This window comes from Puntigrus tetrazona, chromosome 4 (genome assembly GCF_018831695.1).
Source record: "Puntigrus tetrazona isolate hp1 chromosome 4, ASM1883169v1, whole genome shotgun sequence".
Taxonomy (NCBI): Eukaryota; Metazoa; Chordata; class Actinopteri; order Cypriniformes; family Cyprinidae; genus Puntigrus; species Puntigrus tetrazona.
In genome coordinates, this window is record NC_056702.1 from 20,049,470 (window position 1) to 20,073,548 (window position 24,079).

General features: G+C 44.7%; 20 non-coding genes across 20 annotated transcripts; 6 read left to right on the forward strand and 14 right to left on the reverse strand.

Moving 5' to 3' along the window:
- Window positions 1-11,119: 11,119 nt before the first annotated feature.
- Window positions 11,120-11,202, reverse strand: trnal-aag. Its single transcript has one exon. It is a non-coding gene; the product is annotated as a tRNA-Leu (tRNA).
- A 680-nt stretch (window positions 11,203-11,882) lies between these two features.
- trnal-cag lies at window positions 11,883-11,963 on the reverse strand. Its single transcript has one exon. It is a non-coding gene; the product is annotated as a tRNA-Leu (tRNA).
- A 1,042-nt stretch (window positions 11,964-13,005) lies between these two features.
- trnal-aag lies at window positions 13,006-13,088 on the reverse strand. The gene has a single exon. It is a non-coding gene; the product is annotated as a tRNA-Leu (tRNA).
- Window positions 13,089-13,184: 96 nt separating this feature from the next.
- Window positions 13,185-13,258, forward strand: trnam-cau. Its single transcript has one exon. It is a non-coding gene; the product is annotated as a tRNA-Met (tRNA).
- Window positions 13,259-13,786: 528 nt separating this feature from the next.
- On the reverse strand, window positions 13,787-13,869 carry trnal-cag. The gene has a single exon. It is a non-coding gene; the product is annotated as a tRNA-Leu (tRNA).
- Window positions 13,870-14,915: 1,046 nt separating this feature from the next.
- trnal-aag lies at window positions 14,916-14,998 on the reverse strand. The gene has a single exon. It is a non-coding gene; the product is annotated as a tRNA-Leu (tRNA).
- Window positions 14,999-15,092: 94 nt separating this feature from the next.
- trnam-cau lies at window positions 15,093-15,166 on the forward strand. The gene has a single exon. It is a non-coding gene; the product is annotated as a tRNA-Met (tRNA).
- Window positions 15,167-15,695: 529 nt separating this feature from the next.
- Window positions 15,696-15,778, reverse strand: trnal-cag. Its single transcript has one exon. It is a non-coding gene; the product is annotated as a tRNA-Leu (tRNA).
- Window positions 15,779-16,821: 1,043 nt separating this feature from the next.
- Window positions 16,822-16,904, reverse strand: trnal-aag. Its single transcript has one exon. It is a non-coding gene; the product is annotated as a tRNA-Leu (tRNA).
- Window positions 16,905-16,998: 94 nt separating this feature from the next.
- Window positions 16,999-17,074, forward strand: trnam-cau. The gene has a single exon. It is a non-coding gene; the product is annotated as a tRNA-Met (tRNA).
- A 526-nt stretch (window positions 17,075-17,600) lies between these two features.
- trnal-cag lies at window positions 17,601-17,682 on the reverse strand. The gene has a single exon. It is a non-coding gene; the product is annotated as a tRNA-Leu (tRNA).
- A 1,043-nt stretch (window positions 17,683-18,725) lies between these two features.
- On the reverse strand, window positions 18,726-18,808 carry trnal-aag. Its single transcript has one exon. It is a non-coding gene; the product is annotated as a tRNA-Leu (tRNA).
- A 95-nt stretch (window positions 18,809-18,903) lies between these two features.
- On the forward strand, window positions 18,904-18,979 carry trnam-cau. Its single transcript has one exon. It is a non-coding gene; the product is annotated as a tRNA-Met (tRNA).
- A 525-nt stretch (window positions 18,980-19,504) lies between these two features.
- trnal-cag lies at window positions 19,505-19,587 on the reverse strand. The gene has a single exon. It is a non-coding gene; the product is annotated as a tRNA-Leu (tRNA).
- A 1,039-nt stretch (window positions 19,588-20,626) lies between these two features.
- Window positions 20,627-20,709, reverse strand: trnal-aag. Its single transcript has one exon. It is a non-coding gene; the product is annotated as a tRNA-Leu (tRNA).
- Window positions 20,710-20,803: 94 nt separating this feature from the next.
- On the forward strand, window positions 20,804-20,879 carry trnam-cau. The gene has a single exon. It is a non-coding gene; the product is annotated as a tRNA-Met (tRNA).
- Window positions 20,880-21,404: 525 nt separating this feature from the next.
- On the reverse strand, window positions 21,405-21,487 carry trnal-cag. The gene has a single exon. It is a non-coding gene; the product is annotated as a tRNA-Leu (tRNA).
- A 1,047-nt stretch (window positions 21,488-22,534) lies between these two features.
- trnal-aag lies at window positions 22,535-22,617 on the reverse strand. Its single transcript has one exon. It is a non-coding gene; the product is annotated as a tRNA-Leu (tRNA).
- Window positions 22,618-22,715: 98 nt separating this feature from the next.
- On the forward strand, window positions 22,716-22,791 carry trnam-cau. The gene has a single exon. It is a non-coding gene; the product is annotated as a tRNA-Met (tRNA).
- A 525-nt stretch (window positions 22,792-23,316) lies between these two features.
- Window positions 23,317-23,399, reverse strand: trnal-cag. The gene has a single exon. It is a non-coding gene; the product is annotated as a tRNA-Leu (tRNA).
- Window positions 23,400-24,079: the final 680 nt, after the last annotated feature.

Genomic DNA, 24,079 nt, shown 5'->3' on the forward strand with positions numbered 1-24,079 from the left:
CTGGGCATCTCTGGGATTCCACTTTGCTGGTTCGAATCCTATCTCACTGGTAGGTTTTTTAGGGTGGCCTGGGGAGGAGAAGTATCCACAGCACATCAATTGGTCACTAGGGTTCCTCAGGGATCGGTTCTTGGACCCCTCCTCTTCTCCGTTTATACTACATCAATAAGCCTCATCATACAGGCTCATGGCTTCTCCTACCACTGCTACGCCGGTTGACACACAGCTCTATCTCTCTTTTAATCCATATGATCCAACGGTAGCTACTCGGATCTCAGGTTGCCTGATCTCTGAAAGAGTTCCACCTACAGCTCAACCTGACAAAGACTGAGCGTCTTGTCTTCCCTGCCACTCCAGCTATACAGCATGACTTCACCATCCAGCTAGCTTCTTCTACAATTACCCCATTAACCTCGGTCAGAAATCTTGGTGTAATCCTAGATGACCAACTCACCTTTAAAGATCACATTGCAAAGACTGCTCGATCCTGCAGGTTTGCACTACACAACATCAGAAAGATCAGGCCCTTTCTAACAGAGCAAGCTGCACAACTTCTTGTCCAGGGCCTTGTCATTTCTAGACTGGACTACTGCAATGCTCTTCTGGCTGTACTTCATCAAACACAATAAAACCTCTACAAATGATTCAGAATGCAGCGGCACGGCTGGTCTTCAATGAGCCCAAAAGAGCCCATGTTACACCTCTCTTTATCTCCTTACATTGGCTCCGGGTTGCAGCTCGCATCAGGTTCAAGGCACTGATGCTTGCATATAGAACAAACACAGACTCAGCGCCGGTCTACTTCCACTCACTATTACAAATCTACACGCCCTCTAGAAGTCTGAGATCTGCTAGCGAGCGACGCCTCGTGGTACCATCTCAAAGAGGCTCGAAATGACTCTCCAGAACTTTCTCGTTCTCTGTTCCTGGCTGGTGGAAACGATCTTCCCATACATATCCGGAATGCTGGATCTCTGTCAATCTTCAAGAAACAGCTGAAAACTCACCTCTTTCAGCAATACTTGACCTCATCTTAAAAAAAAAAAAAAAAAGAATCGCTTGATGTACTCTCAATTGTAAGTCGCTTTGGATAAAAGCGTCTGCAAAATGACTAAATGTAAATGTAATGTAAATGAAACTATCAGTGACGTAAGTGTACAGCACTGGCTGCTCCTCAATTTTTAAAAATCCATGTAATCATATTTACTCTACGAACACAGTATACAGCAAAGAACAGCATTTACCTGTTGTCTGCAGTCTTCTGCCATCTTCCATGATATGTAACACTGCAGGCTGTCATGAATTTAGTCTCTTAGCCCAACTTGGATACTAAATTTTAGTTTTTTATTACATTCTTCATTATACTCATTCTGAGGCTTGGACCATTGATTTGTTTATGGTCAAAAGCAAACATTCCTACTTTAAAATAAGTCTCTGAAGGACACAGAACTTCAGACATTTATGCAAGACATCGGCATGCAACCATCAACTCCTTCAAGGATATCTTTTCACCAAAGCTTAAAAGCATTGACTCAACGCTATTGAGAAAGAAGAGTCTTGCAACACAGGTAGAAGATTGTTCTACTTTAGAAGCTGGCCAAATTGAGCTGATTTTCATTAAAGATGATATTGTGCCTCGCTGCATTGTATTTGCCTTACTTTATAAAATTTGCTTGCAATAAAGGAAACAATTTGTGTAAATGCTGAAGATTGTTAATCTGTAAAAAAACCTAAAAATTCTTTCCTAGCAGCAATGGATGCATTTGTGCAGTTTCTTGCTAATTTGTTGCTAAACCCAACTACTTTGATTCTTGCCATAGAAGGTTTGAAGAGCCTAGGAGTGGAGACCATCAATGACCTAGTTTCTGAAAGAATAGGACGTAGTTGGCATCCTAACACTAAAAACCAATTGCCCGAATGCCAAGTAAGCTTTCAAATCAATGATCATTTTACAAATATATAAAATGCATTCACTTCAATGGACCAATAACACACCAGTCATTTTGTGGCTGTATTTATTGTTGTACTATTTGTGTTTTCAGCACAACACTGCTGGTAAACAGAAACAGTTAACACTCAAAATTACTTCATGACATGAGTCGTTCTGGACAAACCTGGACAAATATAGACACAGAAATAAAGTATTTAAGTGTTTACGCAAACATAATCTGTCACGTCATAAGTGAACGATAAGGGAAACATCTGATGTGTAACATATGCATTACAGTAGGACCTAATAAGTCATCTGTCTCAATATTAATTCGTATACTCTTGATTAAACTGCTTTTGTAGTTTTTAAAGCATTTTTATTCATTTTATATTGCAAAATAAATTATAATAAAAAAAAAAAAAAACACTTTTAAGAGAAATCGGGGCATTCAAGCAGTTTCACTGGAAACACAAAACATTGCTGCAAATGATCTAGAAATGCTTGCTATATACTGCAAAACATATCAAGATTACCCATAACTCAAGCTGTTGTACCTCTAAAAGGTTTTACATTTTTCTTTAAAACACACTGTGTCAACAAAATACAGTATTCTAACAATATTTCTTTTTTAACTGCCAATGGGCAAGATCGTCTCAGGTTATGGATGTAACCATGGTTCCTCTAGGGAACGAGATGCTGCATCACAAATGCTTTGGGAACGCCTTCAGCGTGAGCCGCTCTGAACCACGTGTGAAATCTGTCCAATGGAGGGGAGCGACGTCATCAATCAATCAATCATTTTTATTTATATAGCGCTTTTAACAACACAGGTTGTATCAAAGCACTGTACAGTATAATGTAGAAGAGAACAATGACAGGGATGTATAATGATGAGACTGAACAATTTGTTATTAAATGCAGAGACGATCTCTGTAATCAATTCGACGATAATCACTAGAAGTTAAGTGTCCCCAACCAAGCAAGGCAGAGGCGACATTGGCAAGGAAACAAAACCCCATCCATACAGAATGGAGAAAAAAAAAACCTTGGGAGAAACCAGACTCAGTTGGGGTCAGTTCTCCTCTGACCGGACGCCCAGCACTTAACTTGCAATTCAATTTAAACGCAGCTGTGTCAGGTAGTGTAAATGACTTAGTGTGAGTGAGTGTGTGTGTGTGTGTGCATCAGGATCATGGGCGCATCTAGGTTTTCTGGTCTCTGATGAACATAATCTCTGTGTGCTGATCCACCATCTAGTCTGGATACAAACTGTGAAAACAGATTGAGAAAGAGACAGGACTAATATTAGTGTAGATGCCATTCTTTTTACAATGTCACAAGTACATCGTATTTTAGGAGTAGTGTTCCCGGTTCCAGCAAATCTAAGTAATGCAGCCTAAAAATCCTTCAACGGATTTGAGTATTAAAAAGTATGTTGGGGTGTTATGTGTAGGCTAAGTTAAAAAGATGTGTCTTTAATCTAGATTTAAACTGGCAGATAGGAAAATTATCTGCTGCCCGCAGTTGGCAACATTTCATCCCATGATCAAGACTTTTTAACTTCTAGAGTATTTCTATGGTATTAAGATGTTTTACTGATCTGCTGATGATCTTTATTTATTCATATCCTGAAGTGTGTCTCTGACAGCCTCATCTCATCTCACCTCGCTGTAAAGCTGTGAAGCGTGTTTAGCGTGAAGAATCTCTAACGTTTCAGGAACACATGAGCACACACCGTTCATCGGCTTCTTTCTGCTGTTGATATCCTTTGTCTATTAAAGAAAACACACACAAAAGACACTTTTACACGTGAAAGTGCAATGAACATCACAGATAGAGTTTACGATGATTCTCTGATTCATGTGATCATATCTCGCGGTGAAATGATGAGACACCCTCTCCTCCATCATCTGTGTGTGTGACCTATAGGAAAAGCAAGCTGACACTGTGAGACACACACTGACCGTCTGAATCTTATTTAAACAACAACAAACACTCCCAGCCCACCAGTACTAACAGAAACACACGCTGCTGATGATCACTGTCTGATCTGAGGAACATCAAAAAATGATTTGAACGTGCGGTGCATTCTCTCAAACACAGTGACAGATTTAATGACATCTTTGACATATATTACTGTTTTCTGACCCTCAGAAACAAACATCACACCCACTGCCGCCCATCAGTATGATACAAGCATCCAGACTGAATGATTTCACACACATCTTTCATATAAAGCCTTTGTTGAAGAGTTTAAAGCCAAGAATTTAACTAAACAGCTACAAGGAAACAAAAGACAAAGATTTAAGACTTAATCAAAATCAAATTATTAAATTAAATTAATATTATTATTATATACAGAAATATTGATTGCAACATATATTTACTAGACAAAACTCTATTGTGGTGTAGTTTGTATGATGTAGGTAATGTAGTTTTTCCACCATCTTCTGTTGAACAAGATTATTTAAAAAGGTTATAATAATGCAGGCTGATGGCTTCAACAAAAGCATAATCCCTTCATAAACAACCTTATAACACACAGTAAAGTTTATATGTTACCATTAAAAATTATTCTAGGTAATACCAAATGGCCAGAGTTTTGAGAACACAGCAGACGTGTAGGACTATAATGTGATAAGAGCTCGCTCAAGTATTGAGGAGCTAAACCATTCAGGGCTTTATAGGTAATTAATAAGATTTTAAAATCTATCCGATGTTTGATAGGGAGCCAGTGCAGTGTTGACAGAACCGGGCTAATATGATCATACTTCCTAGTTCTAGTAAGGACTCTGGCTGCTGCGTTTTGGACTAGTTGAAGTTTGTTTATCAAGCGTGCAGAACAACCACCCAATAAAGCATTACAATAATCTAACCTCAAGGTCATAAACGCATTAATTAATATTTCTGCATTAGAGGTTGAAAGCATAGGTCGTAATTTAGATATATTTTTAAGATGGAAAAACGCCGTTTTACAGATGCTAGAAACATGATTTTCGAAGGAAAGATTGCTGTCAAACAGCACACCTAGGTTCCTAACTGATGATGAAGACTTAACAGAGCAGCCATCAAGTGATAGACTGTGTTCTGGATTATTATATGTGGGTTTTTAGGTCCAATTATTAGTACCTCTGTTTTTTTTCAGAATTTAGCATTAGGAAGTTACTCATCATCCAGTTTTTATATCGACTATGCATTCTTTTAGATTCTCAATTTGGTGTGAATCACCAGGCTGCGCTGAAATATAGAGCTGAGTATCATCAGCATAGCAGTGAAAGCTAACACCATGTCTCCTGATAATATCTCCCAGAGATAACATGTACAGGTTGAAAAGTAAAGGTCCTAGCACTGAGCCTTGAGGAACTCCATATTTCACTTTTGAGCGATATGATACCTTCTCATTTAGTGCTACAAACTGATAGCGGTCAGATAGATATGATTTAAACTAAGGCGCTAAGGCGCTTATGTATATGATTTGATCAAAGATCAGAAGCTAGATTTGCTTTGTTTGACAGAAACCTGGCTAAAACCAGATGATTATATTACGCTAAATGAATCTACCCCCCAAAATTATTTCTATAAAAATGAGCCACGTTTAAAAGGTAGAGGGGGAGGTGTTGCTACAATTTATAATAATATTCTTAGTACTTCTCAGAGGGCAGGCTTTAAGTATAACTCATTTGAAGTTTTGGTGCTGCATATAACATTATCTACAGAATCATGTGCTAGTGATAAATCTTCTGTCATGTTTGTACTGGCTACTGTATACAGGCCACCAGGGCACAGCACAGATTTCATCAAAGAATTTGCTGATTTTCTAACTGAGTTAGTACTGGCCGCAGATAAAGTCTTAATTGATTTTAATATCCATGTTGATAATGAAAAAGACTCATTAGGATCAGCTTTCTTAGACATTTTGAACTCCGTTGGGGTTAGACAACACGTCTCTGGACCTACTCATTGTCAAAATCATACTCTAGATCTAATACTGTCACATGGAATGGATGTTAAAATGGTTGAAGTACTGCAGCAAAGTGATGACATTTCAGATCACTATCTAGTCTTTGTGTGAACTCTGTATAGTTAAACCTGTAAACTCTGCACCTTATTACAAGTATGGTAGAACCATCACTTCCACCACAAAAGCTTTTTAAATAACCTTCCTGACTTATCTCAATTCCTTAGCTCATCCAATACGACGTAAAAACTTGATGATATAACAGAAACTATGCACTCTCTTTTTTCTAGCACTTTAGATACAGTTGCTCCTTTGCACTTAAAAAAGATAAAAGAAAACAATCTGACTCCATGGTATAATGACAACACACGCACCCTAAAGAGAGCAGCCCGGAAAATGGAGCGCAGGTGGAGAAAAACTAAAATAGAAGTATTTCGTATTGCCTGGCGGGAGAGTATGCTGTCATACAGAAAAGCATTAAAAATGGCAAGATATGATTATTTTTCATCCTTTTTAGAAGAAAACAAACACAACCCCCGGTATTTATTCAGTACAGTAACTAAATTAACAAAAAATAAATGTCAACAGGTGCTAATATTCCCCAAGAGTATAGCTGCAATGAGTTCATGAATTTCTTTACTTCTAAGATTGATACCATCAGAGATAAAATTGTAACTATGCAGCCGTCAACTACAGTTTCACATCAGATAGTGAGCTTTAGAACCCCTGAGGAAAAATTACACTCTTTCTCTATTATAGGAGAAGAAGACTTGTACAAACTTGTTAAATCATCTAAACCAGCAACATGTATGTTAGACCCTGTTCCATCTAAACTATTAAAAGATTTGCTTCCAGAAGTCATAGATCCTATTTTGAACATTATTAATTCATCATTGTCATTAGGATATGTTCCCAAAACCTTCAAACTGGCTGTAGTTAAGCCTCTTATTAAGAAACCACATCTTGATCCCAAAGACTAATCTCTAATCTCCCTTTTCTGTCAAAGATACTAGAAAAGGTAGTATCCTCACAACTTTATTCCTTTTTAGAAAAAAATGGTGTCTGTGAGGATTTCCAATCAGGTTTTAGACCGTACCATAGTACTGAGACTGCTCTCATTAGAGTTACTAATGACCTGCTTCTATCATCTGATCGTGGTTTTATCTCGTTATTAGTGCTATTAGATCTTAGCGCAGCATTCGATACTATCGATCACAACATTCTCTTGGATAGACTAGAAAACTATGTTGGCATTAGAGGAAGTGCATTAGCATGGTTTAACCCTCGGGTGAATCTGGCTGGGGAGACGTGCTTGTAGGCTCTGCGCTCTGGCACGAGGGCAGAGACAGCGGAGTTACTCTCTGAGGGCCCTGAGGAGGAATGGGTGCCAAATGACAAGGCATAACCTGACCCTCCCCAGGAGTCCCCACTCACATCAGGGCTTCTTGGCCGAGGGCTTCCTGTCCAGAAAGACCCTCAGATCTTTGGACCTGGAAGTCCACGGCCCAGAGCGCCACTTCACCCCCTGCTGTTTCTTAGGGGGGGAACGAGAGGCGACGCGGTGCAGGCATCTCTCGTCCCGATGCCCCCTGAGATCGACGCGGGAGGAAATTTTGGAACGCCGCCGCCTGTTTACGGGCCTCCTGGTACCTGTCGACGACCTCGTTTAAGCCCCTCATCAGCCATGTCTTATCAGTTGAAATGATATATATATATATATATATATATATATATATATATATATATATATATATATATATATTTAAAATAGACAGACAATCATAATAGAGCGCTTACTGAACAGAGCGTGACTGAACTGTCAGAGCATGACTTTATACTTTCTGGTCGGTGACGTCATCTCATCCATGACGTCGCTCCCTCCATTGGACAGATTTCACATGTGGTTCAGAGCGGCTCATGCTGAAGGTGTTCCCAAAGCATTTGTGACACAGCTCGAGTTCCTGAAGAGGAACTGATGCTTCATCTTCACCACTTATTTTTTCCTCCTCTAATTCCAGATCAATTTCATCTATAGAAAAACATATTTGTAGACATGCATTGAGTACACACATAGATCCTATATACATATATATATATATATATATATATATATATATATATATATATATATATATATATATCATATAATCAGCAGTTGCATTAACCAAACATTTTGTCATTGATCCGTCGAAACGAAATAAATCCGAGATGCACTAAAGAGAGATGATCAGTTCACGTGTGCTGCCGGTTCACTCGATGAACTGAGGGGCCTACAGCAATCTATCACGACAGAATGTGCAACGTCCAGAAATCTGAGACTGTTTTATGACGATTAAAAGTAACAACGCAGAAAGCTTAGCCCATTGCGATTTATTGAATGGTAGGAGCACTAAAAATACGGCTTATTCGTATTTATAGTGCAGCGTCTGTATTGGTTAATAAAAATGAGAATCTATTCAAATTCTTCAAATTCTCGTATTGCAGGTTTATTATCAAAAATTTAAAAATGGGCAGGAAAAAAAACATTAAAATCAAATAAGTTAAAGTCGAATGCAACCTCTGATTATAATATAAAACTATGCACATACCTTCAATCTCAATTTTGCCAAGAGTTTTTTTCTTGGAATCTTCGATTTCCTTTTTCCATCGCGAGTAGCAGCTTTGAGATTTTTGCAATTTCTCTAGTTGCATCCAGAGACCGGTAATCGTCTCTATGGACCCGAATGTCATGGCCAAAAATCTAGCAAGCTGATCCAGCTCTTTCTCCTGAAGATGGAGAATCTGGGATATTGTTGCCAGTTGTTTGCAGAGTTATGTAGAAATTGTGACTCATGTCCTTGAAATTAACCAAGGAATGAATTAATGTATGAATTTTGTGAATTATTTATGCTCTGTTAAGGGACCCACTTGTATTGTGCATTACATTTGTTATTATGCTTATAGATTGATAAATGTCCAATGCAGTCTTGTGGCCAGACAACCTTGCTTGGAGGTTTCACACTCCAAAGGTAACACTAATGTTGCAAATATATATTTTTTTTTACTGAAATAGTTTTACCCCCACATGGGTAATTAAACAGCTGCGTGAAAACCACAGCGAGCAGTAACTTCATTGTCTGGCCTGGTACACCACCCAATGTGTTGACTTCCTCAATCAACCCAGGGTGATTCCAGTTACATTCCAGGAGCCCCCAGAGCCTACTGTGGTGCCAAGCTGCAAGTGCCTGCTCACTGTTTACAGCAAAGACATCAAGGCTGGATGAAATCCATGCAAGGATAACATCAACCTATGGCTCTTGAAGGTGGATTCCACTAAAAAGATTATTTGTGGATTTTGGTTTCTGAATGCTGTTGTTGCCTGCATCTGTATTTTACATGGTGTGATGATTGATTACATTTACAGTGTAACTTCATAGAATTTCTTATTACAGATCACCAAGAAGCTAGTGGGAACAGCTAGGGAACAGGACTCTGGCTTACTTCTGTTGGCAATGAATTTGGTCAGGTGCATAAGTGTGTTGACAGCCCACGAAGGAGCAGGACTGGTTTCTTGTAGATGGTTAGATGGTTTCTTGAAAGATACCAGCAGGCTGGCTAGATCTGGTGATATGGTTGGATATCTGGCATTTTAATAGGATTGCCTTGGGGTGTACAACTGATGCTCATCAGCTGTACCCCATCTTCATTTCATAGCTATTAGCATGCATATTTGAAGAGAGAGCTGTTGAGGTCCCAGGGTTGGCCTGCACTGCATCTGACCAGGGAGAAGCTGGCTTTACATTGCTGGAGGAGGACCTGTGGAGAGAAAACTACCATTGTTTTCCTTGAACGACTGCTTACAGAACTCCTGAGCAGCAACGGGAGACTCCCTGGGTGTTCCTTTCCTGGACCAAGAAAGGATTTTCTTTGTGTGTTTATTTAACGCTCCCTAAAACTGTTGTGTTTCAGATTTATTTGCTGGAGGGTCTACACAGATGGAACCAGGATCAGGGTGCTGCTTCCTTGTCATCAGAGCCACCAGCTTTACGCAGCTACGCAGGAGAACTTGTTTACTGTGTAAATAGCAATTATGAAAAGCCATTTGGCAGGAAAGTGGTTCCCATGTTTTGTCCCCCTGCATGTTTCACTGGTAAGAGAATTTATTTTAAAACAATATTTTATATTTAGGCCTATAAAGTCTATCTGTATTTCAAAAATCTAAATTAACAACATAATCAATTTATTTTCTTGTTGTACAAACGTCTACCTTCAGCTCACACTTCACGTCATTTTGCTGTGAAACCTTTATTATTTCAAGGTAATAGTTATTTTTAGAAATAACTTAAATAACTTTTACTTGGTTATAAAAGTCATTTACATGTAAGTAACAAATATGCTCATCAAGATTTTGAGTAATGTTTATTTGTATGTCTCTCTTGTATGTCTGTCATCATTGTATTCAATTGCATTGTATTTTTTGCCTACGCAGTTATAGATTTATGGCCTTTTTTCCCTCCCCTATGAGCTCTATGTTTTTACATTATTACACTATATGAACTACTACACATGCCTTATGTATCCAATATGTAAAAAGAAATTGTATTTAATCCCGGTTTGTTTATTGTTTTTATACCAGGTGATCTCATTGGAGTGCAGTATCTGTTTTTCACATTTTAATACCATGAACATTCATTTGTTTAATTAAAATTATTAGATAATCTGATAACAGTATTAGATAATGTTGTCTTTAACAGGATTCGAACCCCGGTCTTGGTGAGCACCTGCAATAATATAATATAATATATGTTCGGCTGAACTAATGCAGTGATTTATGTAACGTGTGACCTGGTGAGCTTTCATTTAGGTTAACATCGTGCTGGCATTTGAAGTGAACTCTTCTGTCAATGGGAGGTCGTAGAACTAAAGGAAAGGACCTGAAAGCTAGTGCTTCGTTGTTCTACCTGAACAGGCAGCAAGTATAAGACACTGCATTCAGTCCAATGCCATCTTTTTATATAAAATGTCTCGGAAACTCATCCTGACTAATGCTGGCTAATTCATGCAACATGTGTCTTTGTGACGTTTTCTTAAGGTTTCATTGTGCAGGCCTTTGAAGCAAAAGGTTCTGTCAATGGGAATGTTTTGTGCACCTTCAGCCAAATTGCAGCCATCCTGACACGCTCGCTTGTCCGGAGCTGACTGTAGAGCCAGAGTAAAGGTCCCGAAAGCTAGCTCCTTGCTGTTCTGCCGCCTGTCAGAAGTGGGATTCGAACCCACGCCTCCAGAGGAGACTGCGACCTTAACACAGCGCCTTAGACCGCTCGGCCATCCTGACAAAGGTGCTTGCTCACTGCCGACGCATTGCCGCTAGAACTACAGGAACAGACCTGAAAACTGGTGCTTTACTGTTCTGCGCCATCAGGCTGCCAGCCTCGTTGGCACACTTAGGCAGCGCGTCAGTCTCATAATCTGAAAGTCGTGAGTTTGAGCCTCACACAGGGCAGCTTGGTGCTTTTGCTTTTGATACCTGACAGCACTTGGACGAAAGAGCAGATTTCTCTGTTTCCTGCCGTGTGTACAGCTCCTCTGGAGGGCCAGCAACATGGCGTGTTGTCAGGTTCCAAATCAGTTTGCTGAATCCCATCCATCCACATTGCTTTCAGTCCTGTGCCATCCTTTGATATGAGTTGTCTCGAAACTCATGCTGAACTAATGCAGTAATTCATGCACCGTGTGTCTTTGTGAGGTTTTCTTAAGGTTTCATTGTGCTGGCCTCCCAAGCTAAAGGTTCCGTCAATGGGAATCTTTTGTGATTCTCTTCAGCCGAATTACAGCCATCCTGACACACTGGCATGTCCAGAGCTGACTCTAGAGCCACAGTACAGGTCCCGAAAGCTAGCTCTTTGCTGTTCTGCCACGTCAGTCTCAGAATCGTGATTCCAGCAAAAGCCTGAGCAGAGTTACCAGCCTACTGGGGAAACGTCTAAGAGAACTGAAGCCAAAGGTTTTGCCGCCTGTCAGAAGTGGGATTCGAACCCGCCTCCAGAGGAGACTGCGACCTGAACGCAGCGCCTTAGACCGCTCGGCCATCCTGACACACACGCTGTCACATCGCCGACGCATTGGCGCTAGAGCAACGGGAAAAGACCTGAAATCCGTCCCCCCACCACGGTGGCAAATCAACAACTGGCAGACGACCTGAACGAGTTCTACTGCAGGATTGAAAAGAAACCATTCTCACCTCCTGTAATCCCCTCTCCCCACACCTGCCCTTCAACTCAGCGAAGATGACGTGTGCCAGGTCTTCAGGAAGAACAAAAGAAGAAAGGCACCAGGCCCAGACGGTGTGACTCCAGCCTGTCTGAAAACCTGTGCCGACCAACTGGCCCCGTCTTCACACAGATTTTCAACAGATTATTGGAGCTGCGTGTTGTGCCTTCATGCTTCAAACGCTCCACCATCATCCCCATCCCAAAGAAACCCCAAATTACTGGACTTAATGATTTCAGACCCGTGGCTCTAACATCTGTGGTCATGAAATCATTTGAAAAACTGGTTTTGGCTTATCTGAAGGACTTTACAGGACCCTTACTGGACAGAGCAAACAGGTCAGTGGATGATGCAGTCAATATGGGAATGCATAATGTTCTGCAACACCTAAACAGACCAGGGACTTATGTGAGGATCCTGTTTGTGGACTTTGGTTCGGCTGAACTAATGCAGTGATTTATGCAACGTGTGTCCTGGTGAGCTTTCATTTAGGTGAACATCGTGCTGGCATTTGAAGTGAAATCTTCTGTCAATGGGAGGTCGTAGAACTAAAGGAAAGGACCTGAAAGCTAGTGCTTCGTTGTTCTACCTGAACAGGCAGCAAGTATAAGACACTGCATTCAGTCCAATGCCATCTTTTTATATAAAATGTCTCGAAACTCATGCTGACTAATGCTGACTAATTCATGCAACGTGTGTCTTTGTGACGTTTTCTTAAGGTTTCATTGTGCAGGCCTTTGAAGCAAAAGGTTCTGTCAATGGGAATCTTCAGCCAAATTGCAGCCATCCTGACACACTCGCTTGTCCGGAGCTGACTCTGGAGCCAGAGTAAAGGTCCCGAAAGCTAGCTCCTTGCTGTTCTGCCGCCTGTCAGAAGTGGGATTCGAACCCACGCCTCCAGAGGAGACTGCGACCTTAACGCAGCGCCTTAGACCGCTCGGCCATCCTGACAAAGGTGCTTGCTCACTGCCGACGCATTGCCGCTAGGGAGCTACAGGAACAGACCTGAAAACTGGTGCTTTACTGTTCTGCGCCGTAAGCTCACCAGCCTCGTTGGCGCAGTTAGGCAGCGCGTCAGTCTCATAATCTGAAGGTCGTGAGTTCGAGCCTCACACGGGGCAGCTTGGTGCTTTTGCTTTTGATACCTGAGAGCACTTGGACGAAAGAGCAGATTTCTCTGTTTCCTGCCGTGTGCACAGCTCCTCTGGAGGGCCAGCAACATGGCGTGTTGTCAGGTTCCAAATCAGTTTGCTGAATCCCATCCATCCACATTGCTTTCAGTCCTGTGCCATCCTTTGATATGAGTTGTCTCGAAACTCATGCTGAACTAATGCAGTAATTCATGCACCGTGTGTCTTTGTGAGGTTTTCTTAAGGTTTCATTGTGCTGGCCTCCCAAGCTAAAGGTTCCGTCAATGGGAATCTTTTGTGATTCTCTTCAGCCGAATTACAGCCATCCTGACACACTGGCATGTCCAGAGCTGACTCTAGAGCCACAGTAAAGGTCCCGAAAGCTAGCTCCTTGCTGTTCTGCCTGGTCAGTTAGGCAGCACGTCAGTCTCAGAATCGTGATTCCAGCAAAAGCCTGAGCAGAGTTACCAGCCTACTGGGGAAACGTCTAAGAGAACTGAAGCCAAAGGTTTTGCCGCCTGTCAGAAGTGGGATTCGAACCCACGCCTCCAGAGGAGACTGCGACCTGAACGCAGCGCCTTAGACCGCTCGGCCATCCTGACACACACGCTGTCACATCGCCGACGCATTGGCGCTAGAGCAACGGGAAAAGACCTGAAATCCGTCCCCACCACGGTGGCAAATCAACAACTGGCAGACGACCTGAACGAGTTCTACTGCAGGATTGAAAAGAAACCATTCTCACCTCCTGTAATCCCCTCTCCCCACACCTGCCCTTCAACTCAGCGAAGATGACGTGTGCCAGGTCTTCAGGAAGAACAAAAGAAGAAAGGCACCAGGCCCAGACGGTGTGACTCCAGCCTGTCTGAAAACCTGTGCCGACCAACTGGCCCCCGTCTTCACACAGATTTTCAACAGATTATTGAGCTGCGTGTAGTGCCTTCATGCTTCAAACGCTCCACCATCATCCCCATCCCAAAGAAACCCCAAATTACTGGACTTAATGATTTCAGACCCGTGGCTCTAACATCTGTGGTCATGAAATCATTTGAAAAACTGGTTTTGGCTTATCTGAAGGACTTTACAGGACCCTTACTGGACAGAGCAAACAGGTCAGTGGATGATGCAGTCAATATGGGAATGCATAATGTTCTGCAACACCTAAACAGACCAGGGACTTATGTGAGGATCCTGTTTGTGGACTTTGGTTCGGCTGAACTAATGCAGTGATTTATGCAACGTGTGTCCTGGTGAGCTTTCATTTAGGTGAACATCGTGCTGGCATTTGAAGTGAAATCTTCTGTCAATGGGAGGTCGTAGAACTAAAGGAAAGGACCTGAAAGCTAGTGCTTCGTTGTTCTACCTGAACAGGCAGCAAGTATAAGACACTGCATTCAGTCCAATGCCATCTTTTTTTTTATATAAAATGTCTCGGAAACTCATGCTGACTAATGCTGACTAATTCATGCAACGTGTGTCTTTGTGACGTTTTCTTAAGGTTTCATTGTGCAGGCCTTTGAAGCAAAAGGTTCTGTCAATGGGAATCTTCAGCCAAATTGCAGCCATCCTGACACACTCGCTTGTCCGGAGCTGACTCTGGAGCCAGAGTAAAGGTCCCAAAGAACTAGCTCCTTGCTGTTCTGCCGCCTGTCAGAAGTGGGATTCGAACCCACGCCTCCAGAGGAGACTGCGACCTTAACGCAGCGCCTTAGACCGCTCGGCCATCCTGACAAAGGTGCTTGCTCACTGCCGACGCATTGCCGCTAGAGCTACAGGAACAGACCTGAAAACTGGTGCTTTACTGTTCTGCGCCGTAAGCTCACCAGCCTCGTTGGCGCAGTTAGGCAGCGCGTCAGTCTCATAATCTGAAGGTCGTGAGTTCGAGCCTCACACGGGGCAGCTTGGTGCTTTTGCTTTTGATACCTGAGAGCACTTGGACGAAAGAGCAGATTTCTCTGTTTCCTGCCGTGTGCACAGCTCCTCTGGAGGGCCAGCAACATGGCGTGTTGTCAGGTTCCAAATCAGTTTGCTGAATCCCATCCATCCACATTGCTTTCAGTCCTGTGCCATCCTTTGATATGAGTTGTCTCGAAAACTCATGCTGAACTAATGCAGTAATTCATGCACCGTGTGTCTTTGTGAGGTTTTCTTAAGGTTTCATTGTGCTGGCCTCCCAAGCTAAAGGTTCCGTCAATGGGAATCTTTTGTGATTCTCTTCAGCCGAATTACAGCCATCCTGACACACTGGCATGTCCAGAGCTGACTCTAGAGCCACAGTAAAGGTCCCGAAAGCTAGCTCCTTGCTGTTCTGCCTGGTCAGTTAGGCAGCACGTCAGTCTCAGAATCGTGATTCCAGCAAAAGCCTGAGCAGAGTTACCAGCCTACTGGGGAAACGTCTAAGAGAACTGAAGCCAAAGGTTTTGCCGCCTGTCAGAAGTGGGATTCGAACCCACGCCTCCAGAGGAGACTGCGACCTGAACGCAGCGCCTTAGACCGCTCGGCCATCCTGACACACACGCTGTCACATCGCCGACGCATTGGCGCTAGAGCAACGGGAAAAGACCTGAAATCCGTCCCCCACCACGGTGGCAAATCAACAACTGGCAGACGACCTGAACGAGTTCTACTGCAGGATTGAAAAGAAACCATTCTCACCTCCTGTAATCCCCTCTCCCCACACCTGCCCTTCAACTCAGCGAAGATGACGTGTGCCAGGTCTTCAGGAAGAACAAAAGAAGAAAGGCACCAGGCCCAGACGGTGTGACTCCAGCCTGTCTGAAAACCTGTGCCGACCAACTGGCCCCCGTCTTCACACAGATTTTCAACAGATTATTGGAGCTGCGTGTAGTGCCTTCATGCTTCAAACGCTCCACCATCATCCCCATCCCAAAGAAACCCCAAATTACTGGACTTAATGATTTCAGACCCGTGGCTCTAACATCTGTGGTCATGAAATCATTTGAAAAACTGGTTTTGGCTTATCTGAAGGACTTTACAGGACCCTTACTGGACAGAGCAAACAGGTCAGTGGATGATGCAGTCAATATGGGAATGCATAATGTTCTGCAACACCTAAACAGACCAGGGACTTATGTGAGGATCCTGTTTGTGGACTTTGGTTCGGCTGAACTAATGCAGTGATTTATGCAACGTGTGTCCTGGTGAGCTTTCATTTAGGTGAACATCGTGCTGGCATTTGAAGTGAAATCTTCTGTCAATGGGAGGTCGTAGAACTAAAGGAAAGGACCTGAAAGCTAGTGCTTCGTTGTTCTACCTGAACAGGCAGCAAGTATAAGACACTGCATTCAGTCCAATGCCATCTTTTTATATAAAATGTCTCGGAAACTCATGCTGACTAATGCTGACTAATTCATGCAACGTGTGTCTTTGTGACGTTTTCTTAAGGTTTCATTGTGCAGGCCTTTGAAGCAAAAAGGTTCTGTCAATGGGAATCTTCAGCCAAATTGCAGCCATCCTGACACACTCGCTTGTCCGGAGCTGACTCTGGAGCCAGAGTAAAGGTCCCAAAGCTAGCTCCTTGCTGTTCTGCCGCCTGTCAGAAGTGGGATTCGAACCCACGCCTCCAGAGGAGACTGCGACCTTAACGCAGCGCCTTAGACCGCTCGGCCATCCTGACAAAGGTGCTTGCTCACTGCCGACGCATTGCCGCTAGAGCTACAGGAACAGACCTGAAAACTGGTGCTTTACTGTTCTGCGCCGTAAGCTCACCAGCCTCGTTGGCGCAGTTAGGCAGCGCGTCAGTCTCATAATCTGAAGGTCGTGAGTTCGAGCCTCACACGGGCAGCTTGGTGCTTTTGCTTTTGATACCTGAGAGCACTTGGACGAAAGAGCAGATTTCTCTGTTTCCTGCCGTGTGCACAGCTCCTCTGGAGGGCCAGCAACATGGCGTGTTGTCAGGTTCCAAATCAGTTTGCTGAATCCCATCCATCCACATTGCTTTCAGTCCTGTGCCATCCTTTGATATGAGTTGTCTCGGAAACTCATGCTGAACTAATGCAGTAATTCATGCACCGTGTGTCTTTGTGAGGTTTTCTTAAGGTTTCATTGTGCTGGCCTCCCAAGCTAAAGGTTCCGTCAATGGGAATCTTTTGTGATTCTCTTCAGCCGAATTACAGCCATCCTGACACACTGGCATGTCCAGAGCTGACTCTAGAGCCACAGTAAAGGTCCCGAAAGCTAGCTCCTTGCTGTTCTGCCTGGTCAGTTAGGCAGCACGTCAGTCTCAGAATCGTGATTCCAGCAAAAGCCTGAGCAGAGTTACCAGCCTACTGGGGAAACGTCTAAGAGAACTGAAGCCAAAGGTTTTGCCGCCTGTCAGAAGTGGGATTCGAACCCACGCTCCAGAGGAGACTGCGACCTGAACGCAGCGCCTTAGACCGCTCGGCCATCCTGACACACACGCTGTCACATCGCCGACGCATTGGCGCTAGAGCAACGGGAAAAGACCTGAAATCCGTCCCCACCACGGTGGCAAATCAACAACTGGCAGACGACCTGAACGAGTTCTACTGCAGGATTGAAAAGAAACCATTCTCACCTCCTGTAATCCCCTCTCCCCACACCTGCCCTTCAACTCAGCGAAGATGACGTGTGCCAGGTCTTCAGGAAGAACAAAAGAAGAAAGGCACCAGGCCCAGACGGTGTGACTCCAGCCTGTCTGAAAACCTGTGCCGACCAACTGGCCCCCGTCTTCACACAGATTTTCAACAGATTATTGGAGCTGCGTGTAGTGCCTTCATGCTTCAAACGCTCCACCATCATCCCCATCCCAAAGAAACCCCAAATTACTGGACTTAATGATTTCAGACCCGTGGCTCTAACATCTGTGGTCATGAAAATCATTTGAAAAACTGGTTTTGGCTTATCTGAAGGACTTTACAGGACCCTTACTGGACAGAGCAAACAGGTCAGTGGATGATGCAGTCAATATGGGAATGCATAATGTTCTGCAACACCTAAACAGACCAGGGACTTATGTGAGGATCCTGTTTGTGGACTTTGGTTCGGCTGAACTAATGCAGTGATTTATGCAACGTGTGTCCTGGTGAGCTTTCATTTAGGTGAACATCGTGCTGGCATTTGAAGTGAAATCTTCTGTCAATGGGAGGTCGTAGAACTAAAGGAAAGGACCTGAAAGCTAGTGCTTCGTTGTTCTACCTGAACAGGCAGCAAGTATAAGACACTGCATTCAGTCCAATGCCATCTTTTTATATAAAATGTCTCGGAAACTCATGCTGACTAATGCTGACTAATTCATGCAACGTGTGTCTTTGTGACGTTTTCTTAAGGTTTCATTGTGCAGGCCTTTGAAGCAAAAGGTTCTGTCAATGGGAATCTTCAGCCAAATTGCAGCCATCCTGACACACTCGCTTGTCCGGAGCTGACTCTGGAGCCAGAGTAAAGGTCCCGAAAGCTAGCTCCTTGCTGTTCTGCCGCCTGTCAGAAGTGGGATTCGAACCCACGCCTCCAGAGGAGACTGCGACCTTAACGCAGCGCCTTAGACCGCTCGGCCATCCTGACAAAGGTGCTTGCTCACTGCCGACGCGCATGCCGCTAGAGCTACAGGAACAGACCTGAAAACTGGTGCTTTACTGTTCTGCGCCGTAAGCTCACCAGCCTCGTTGGCGCAGTTAGGCAGCGCGTCAGTCTCATAATCTGAAGGTCGTGAGTTCGAGCCTCACACGGGCAGCTTGGTGCTTTTGCTTTTGATACCTGAGAGCACTTGGACGAAAGAGCAGATTTCTCTGTTTCCTGCCGTGTGCACAGCTCCTCTGGAGGGCCAGCAACATGGCGTGTTGTCAGGTTCCAAATCAGTTTGCTGAATCCCATCCATCCACATTGCTTTCAGTCCTGTGCCATCCTTTGATATGAGTTGTCTCGAAACTCATGCTGAACTAATGCAGTAATTCATGCACCGTGTGTCTTTGTGAGGTTTTCTTAAGGTTTCATTGTGCTGGCCTCCCAAGCTAAAGGTTCCGTCAATGGGAATCTTTTGTGATTCTCTTCAGCCGAATTACAGCCATCCTGACACACTGGCATGTCCAGAGCTGACTCTAGAGCCACAGTAAAGGTCCCGAAAGCTAGCTCCTTGCTGTTCTGCCTGGTCAGTTAGGCAGCACGTCAGTCTCAGAATCGTGATTCCAGCAAAAGCCTGAGCAGAGTTACCAGCCTACTGGGGAAACGTCTAAGAGAACTGAAGCCAAAGGTTTTGCCGCCTGTCAGAAGTGGGATTCGAACCCACGCCTCCAGAGGAGACTGCGACCTGAACGCAGCGCCTTAGACCGCTCGGCCATCCTGACACACACGCTGTCACATCGCCGACGCATTGGCGCTAGAGCAACGGGAAAAGACCTGAAATCCGTCCCCACCACGGTGGCAAATCAACAACTGGCAGACGACCTGAACGAGTTCTACTGCAGGATTGAAAAGAAACCATTCTCACCTCCTGTAATCCCCTCTCCCACACCTGCCCTTCAACTCAGCGAAGATGACGTGTGCCAGGTCTTCAGGAAGAACAAAAGAAGAAAGGCACCAGGCCCAGACGGTGTGACTCCAGCCTGTCTGAAAACCTGTGCCGACCAACTGGCCCCGTCTTCACACAGATTTTCAACAGATTATTGGAGCTGCGTGTAGTGCCTTCATGCTTCAAACGCTCCACCATCATCCCCATCCCAAAGAAACCCCAAATTACTGGACTTAATGATTTCAGACCCGTGGCTCTAACATCTGTGGTCATGAAATCATTTGAAAAACTGGTTTTGGCTTATCTGAAGGACTTTACAGGACCCTTACTGGACAGAGCAAACAGGTCAGTGGATGATGCAGTCAATATGGGAATGCATAATGTTCTGCAACACCTAAACAGACCAGGGACTTATGTGAGGATCCTGTTTGTGGACTTTGGTTCGGCTGAACTAATGCAGTGATTTATGCAACGTGTGTCCTGGTGAGCTTTCATTTAGGTGAACATCGTGCTGGCATTTGAAGTGAAATCTTCTGTCAATGGGAGGTCGTAGAACTAAAGGAAAGGACCTGAAAGCTAGTGCTTCGTTGTTCTACCTGAACAGGCAGCAAGTATAAGACACTGCATTCAGTCCAATGCCATCTTTTATATAAAATGTCTCGGAAACTCATGCTGACTAATGCTGACTAATTCATGCAACGTGTGTCTTTGTGACGTTTTCTTAAGGTTTCATTGTGCAGGCCTTTGAAGCAAAAGGTTCTGTCAATGGGAATCTTCAGCCAAATTGCAGCCATCCTGACACACTCGCTTGTCCGGAGCTGACTCTGGAGCCAGAGTAAAGGTCCCGAAAGCTAGCTCCTTGCTGTTCTGCCGCCTGTCAGAAGTGGGATTCGAACCCACGCCTCCAGAGGAGACTGCGACCTTAACGCAGCGCCTTAGACCGCTCGGCCATCCTGACAAAGGTGCTTGCTCACTGCCGACGCATTGCCGCTAGAGCTACAGGAACAGACCTGAAAACTGGTGCTTTACTGTTCTGCGCCGTAAGCTCACCAGCCTCGTTGGCGCAGTTAGGCAGCGCGTCAGTCTCATAATCTGAAGGTCGTGAGTTCGAGCCTCACACGGGCAGCTTGGTGCTTTTGCTTTTGATACCTGAGAGCACTTGGACGAAAGAGCAGATTTCTCTGTTTCCTGCCGTGTGCACAGCTCCTCTGGAGGGCCAGCAACATGGCGTGTTGTCAGGTTCCAAATCAGTTTGCTGAATCCCATCCATCCACATTGCTTTCAGTCCTGTGCCATCCTTTGATATGAGTTGTCTCGAAACTCATGCTGAACTAATGCAGTAATTCATGCACCGTGTGTCTTTGTGAGGTTTTCTTAAGGTTTCATTGTGCTGGCCTCCCAAGCTAAAGGTTCCGTCAATGGGAATCTTTTGTGATTCTCTTCAGCCGAATTACAGCCATCCTGACACACTGGCATGTCCAGAGCTGACTCTAGAGCCACAGTAAAGGTCCCGAAAGCTAGCTCCTTGCTGTTCTGCCTGGTCAGTTAGGCAGCACGTCAGTCTCAGAATCGTGATTCCAGCAAAAGCCTGAGCAGAGTTACCAGCCTACTGGGGAAACGTCTAAGAGAACTGAAGCCAAAGGTTTTGCCGCCTGTCAGAAGTGGGATTCGAACCCACGCCTCCAGAGGAGACTGCGACCTGAACGCAGCGCCTTAGACCGCTCGGCCATCCTGACACACACGCTGTCACATCGCCGACGCATTGGCGCTAGAGCAACGGGAAAAGACCTGAAATCCGTCCCCACCACGGTGGCAAATCAACAACTGGCAGACGACCTGAACGAGTTCTACTGCAGGATTGAAATTGAAAAGAAACCATTCTCACCTCCTGTAATCCCCTCTCCCCACACCTGCCCTTCAACTCAGCGAAGATGACGTGTGCCAGGTCTTCAGGAAGAACAAAAGAAGAAAGGCACCAGGCCCAGACGGTGTGACTCCAGCCTGTCTGAAAACCTGTGCCGACCAACTGGCCCCGTCTTCACACAGATTTTCAACAGATTATTGGAGCTGCGTGTAGTGCCTTCATGCTTCAAACGCTCCACCATCATCCCCATCCCAAAGAAACCCCAAATTACTGGACTTAATGATTTCAGACCCGTGGCTCTAACATCTGTGGTCATGAAATCATTTGAAAAACTGGTTTTGGCTTATCTGAAGGACTTTACAGGACCCTTACTGGACAGAGCAAACAGGTCAGTGGATGATGCAGTCAATATGGGAATGCATAATGTTCTGCAACACCTAAACAGACCAGGGACTTATGTGAGGATCCTGTTTGTGGACTTTGGTTCGGCTGAACTAATGCAGTGATTTATGCAACGTGTGTCCTGGTGAGCTTTCATTTAGGTGAACATCGTGCTGGCATTTGAAGTGAAATCTTCTGTCAATGGGAGGTCGTAGAACTAAAGGAAAGGACCTGAAAGCTAGTGCTTCGTTGTTCTACCTGAACAGGCAGCAAGTATAAGACACTGCATTCAGTCCAATGCCATCTTTTATATAAAATGTCTCGAAAACTCATGCTGACTAATGCTGACTAATTCATGCAACGTGTGTCTTTGTGACGTTTTCTTAAGGTTTCATTGTGCAGGCCTTTGAAGCAAAAAGGTTCTGTCAATGGGAATCTTCAGCCAAATTGCAGCCATCCTGACACACTCGCTTGTCCGGAGCTGACTCTGGAGCCAGAGTAAAGGTCCCGAAAGCTAGCTCCTTGCTGTTCTGCCGCCTGTCAGAAGTGGGATTCGAACCCACGCCTCCAGAGGAGACTGCGACCTTAACGCAGCGCCTTAGACCGCTCGGCCATCCTGACAAAGGTGCTTGCTTGCTCACTGCCGACGCATTGCCGCTAGAGCTACAGGAACAGACCTGAAAACTGGTGCTTTACTGTTCTGCGCCGTAAGCTCACCAGCCTCGTTGGCGCAGTTAGGCAGCGCGTCAGTCTCATAATCTGAAGGTCGTGAGTTCGAGCCTCACACGGGCAGCTTGGTGCTTTTGCTTTTGATACCTGAGAGCACTTGGACGAAAGAGCAGATTTCTCTGTTTCCTGCCGTGTGCACAGCTCCTCTGGAGGGCCAGCAACATGGCGTGTTGTCAGGTTCCAAATCAGTTTGCTGAATCCCATCCATCCACATTGCTTTCAGTCCTGTGCCATCCTTTGATATGAGTTGTCTCGAAACTCATGCTGAACTAATGCAGTAATTCATGCACCGTGTGTCTTTGTGAGGTTTTCTTAAGGTTTCATTGTGCTGGCCTCCCAAGCTAAAGGTTCCGTCAATGGGAATCTTTGTGTGATTCTCTTCAGCCGAATTACAGCCATCCTGACACACTGGCATGTCCAGAGCTGACTCTAGAGCCACAGTAAAGGTCCCAAAGCTAGCTCCTTGCTGTTCTGCCTGGTCAGTTAGGCAGCACGTCAGTCTCAGAATCGTGATTCCAGCAAAAGCCTGAGCAGAGTTACCAGCCTACTGGGGAAACGTCTAAGAGAACTGAAGCCAAAGGTTTTGCCGCCTGTCAGAAGTGGGATTCGAACCCACGCCTCCAGAGGAGACTGCGACCTGAACGCAGCGCCTTAGACCGCTCGGCCATCCTGACACACACGCTGTCACATCGCCGACGCATTGGCGCTAGAGCAACGGGAAAAGACCTGAAATCCGTCCCCCACCACGGTGGCAAATCAACAACTGGCAGACGACCTGAACGAGTTCTACTGCAGGATTGAAAAGAAACCATTCTCACCTCCTGTAATCCCCTCTCCCCCACACCTGCCCTTCAACTCAGCGAAGATGACGTGTGTGCCAGGTCTTCAGGAAGAACAAAAGAAGAAAGGCACCAGGCCCAGACGGTGTGACTCCAGCCTGTCTGAAAACCTGTGCCGACCAACTGGCCCCGTCTTCACACAGATTTTCAACAGATTATTGGAGCTGCGTGTAGTGCCTTCATGCTTCAAACGCTCCACCATCATCCCCATCCCAAAGAAACCCCAAATTACTGGACTTAATGATTTCAGACCCGTGGCTCTAACATCTGTGGTCATGAAATCATTTGAAAAACTGGTTTTGGCTTATCTGAAGGACTTTACAGGACCCTTACTGGACAGAGCAAACAGGTCAGTGGATGATGCAGTCAATATGGGAATGCATAATGTTCTGCAACACCTAAACAGACCAGGGACTTATGTGAGGATCCTGTTTGTGGACTTTGGTTCGGCTGAACTAATGCAGTGATTTATGCAACGTGTGTCCTGGTGAGCTTTCATTTAGGTGAACATCGTG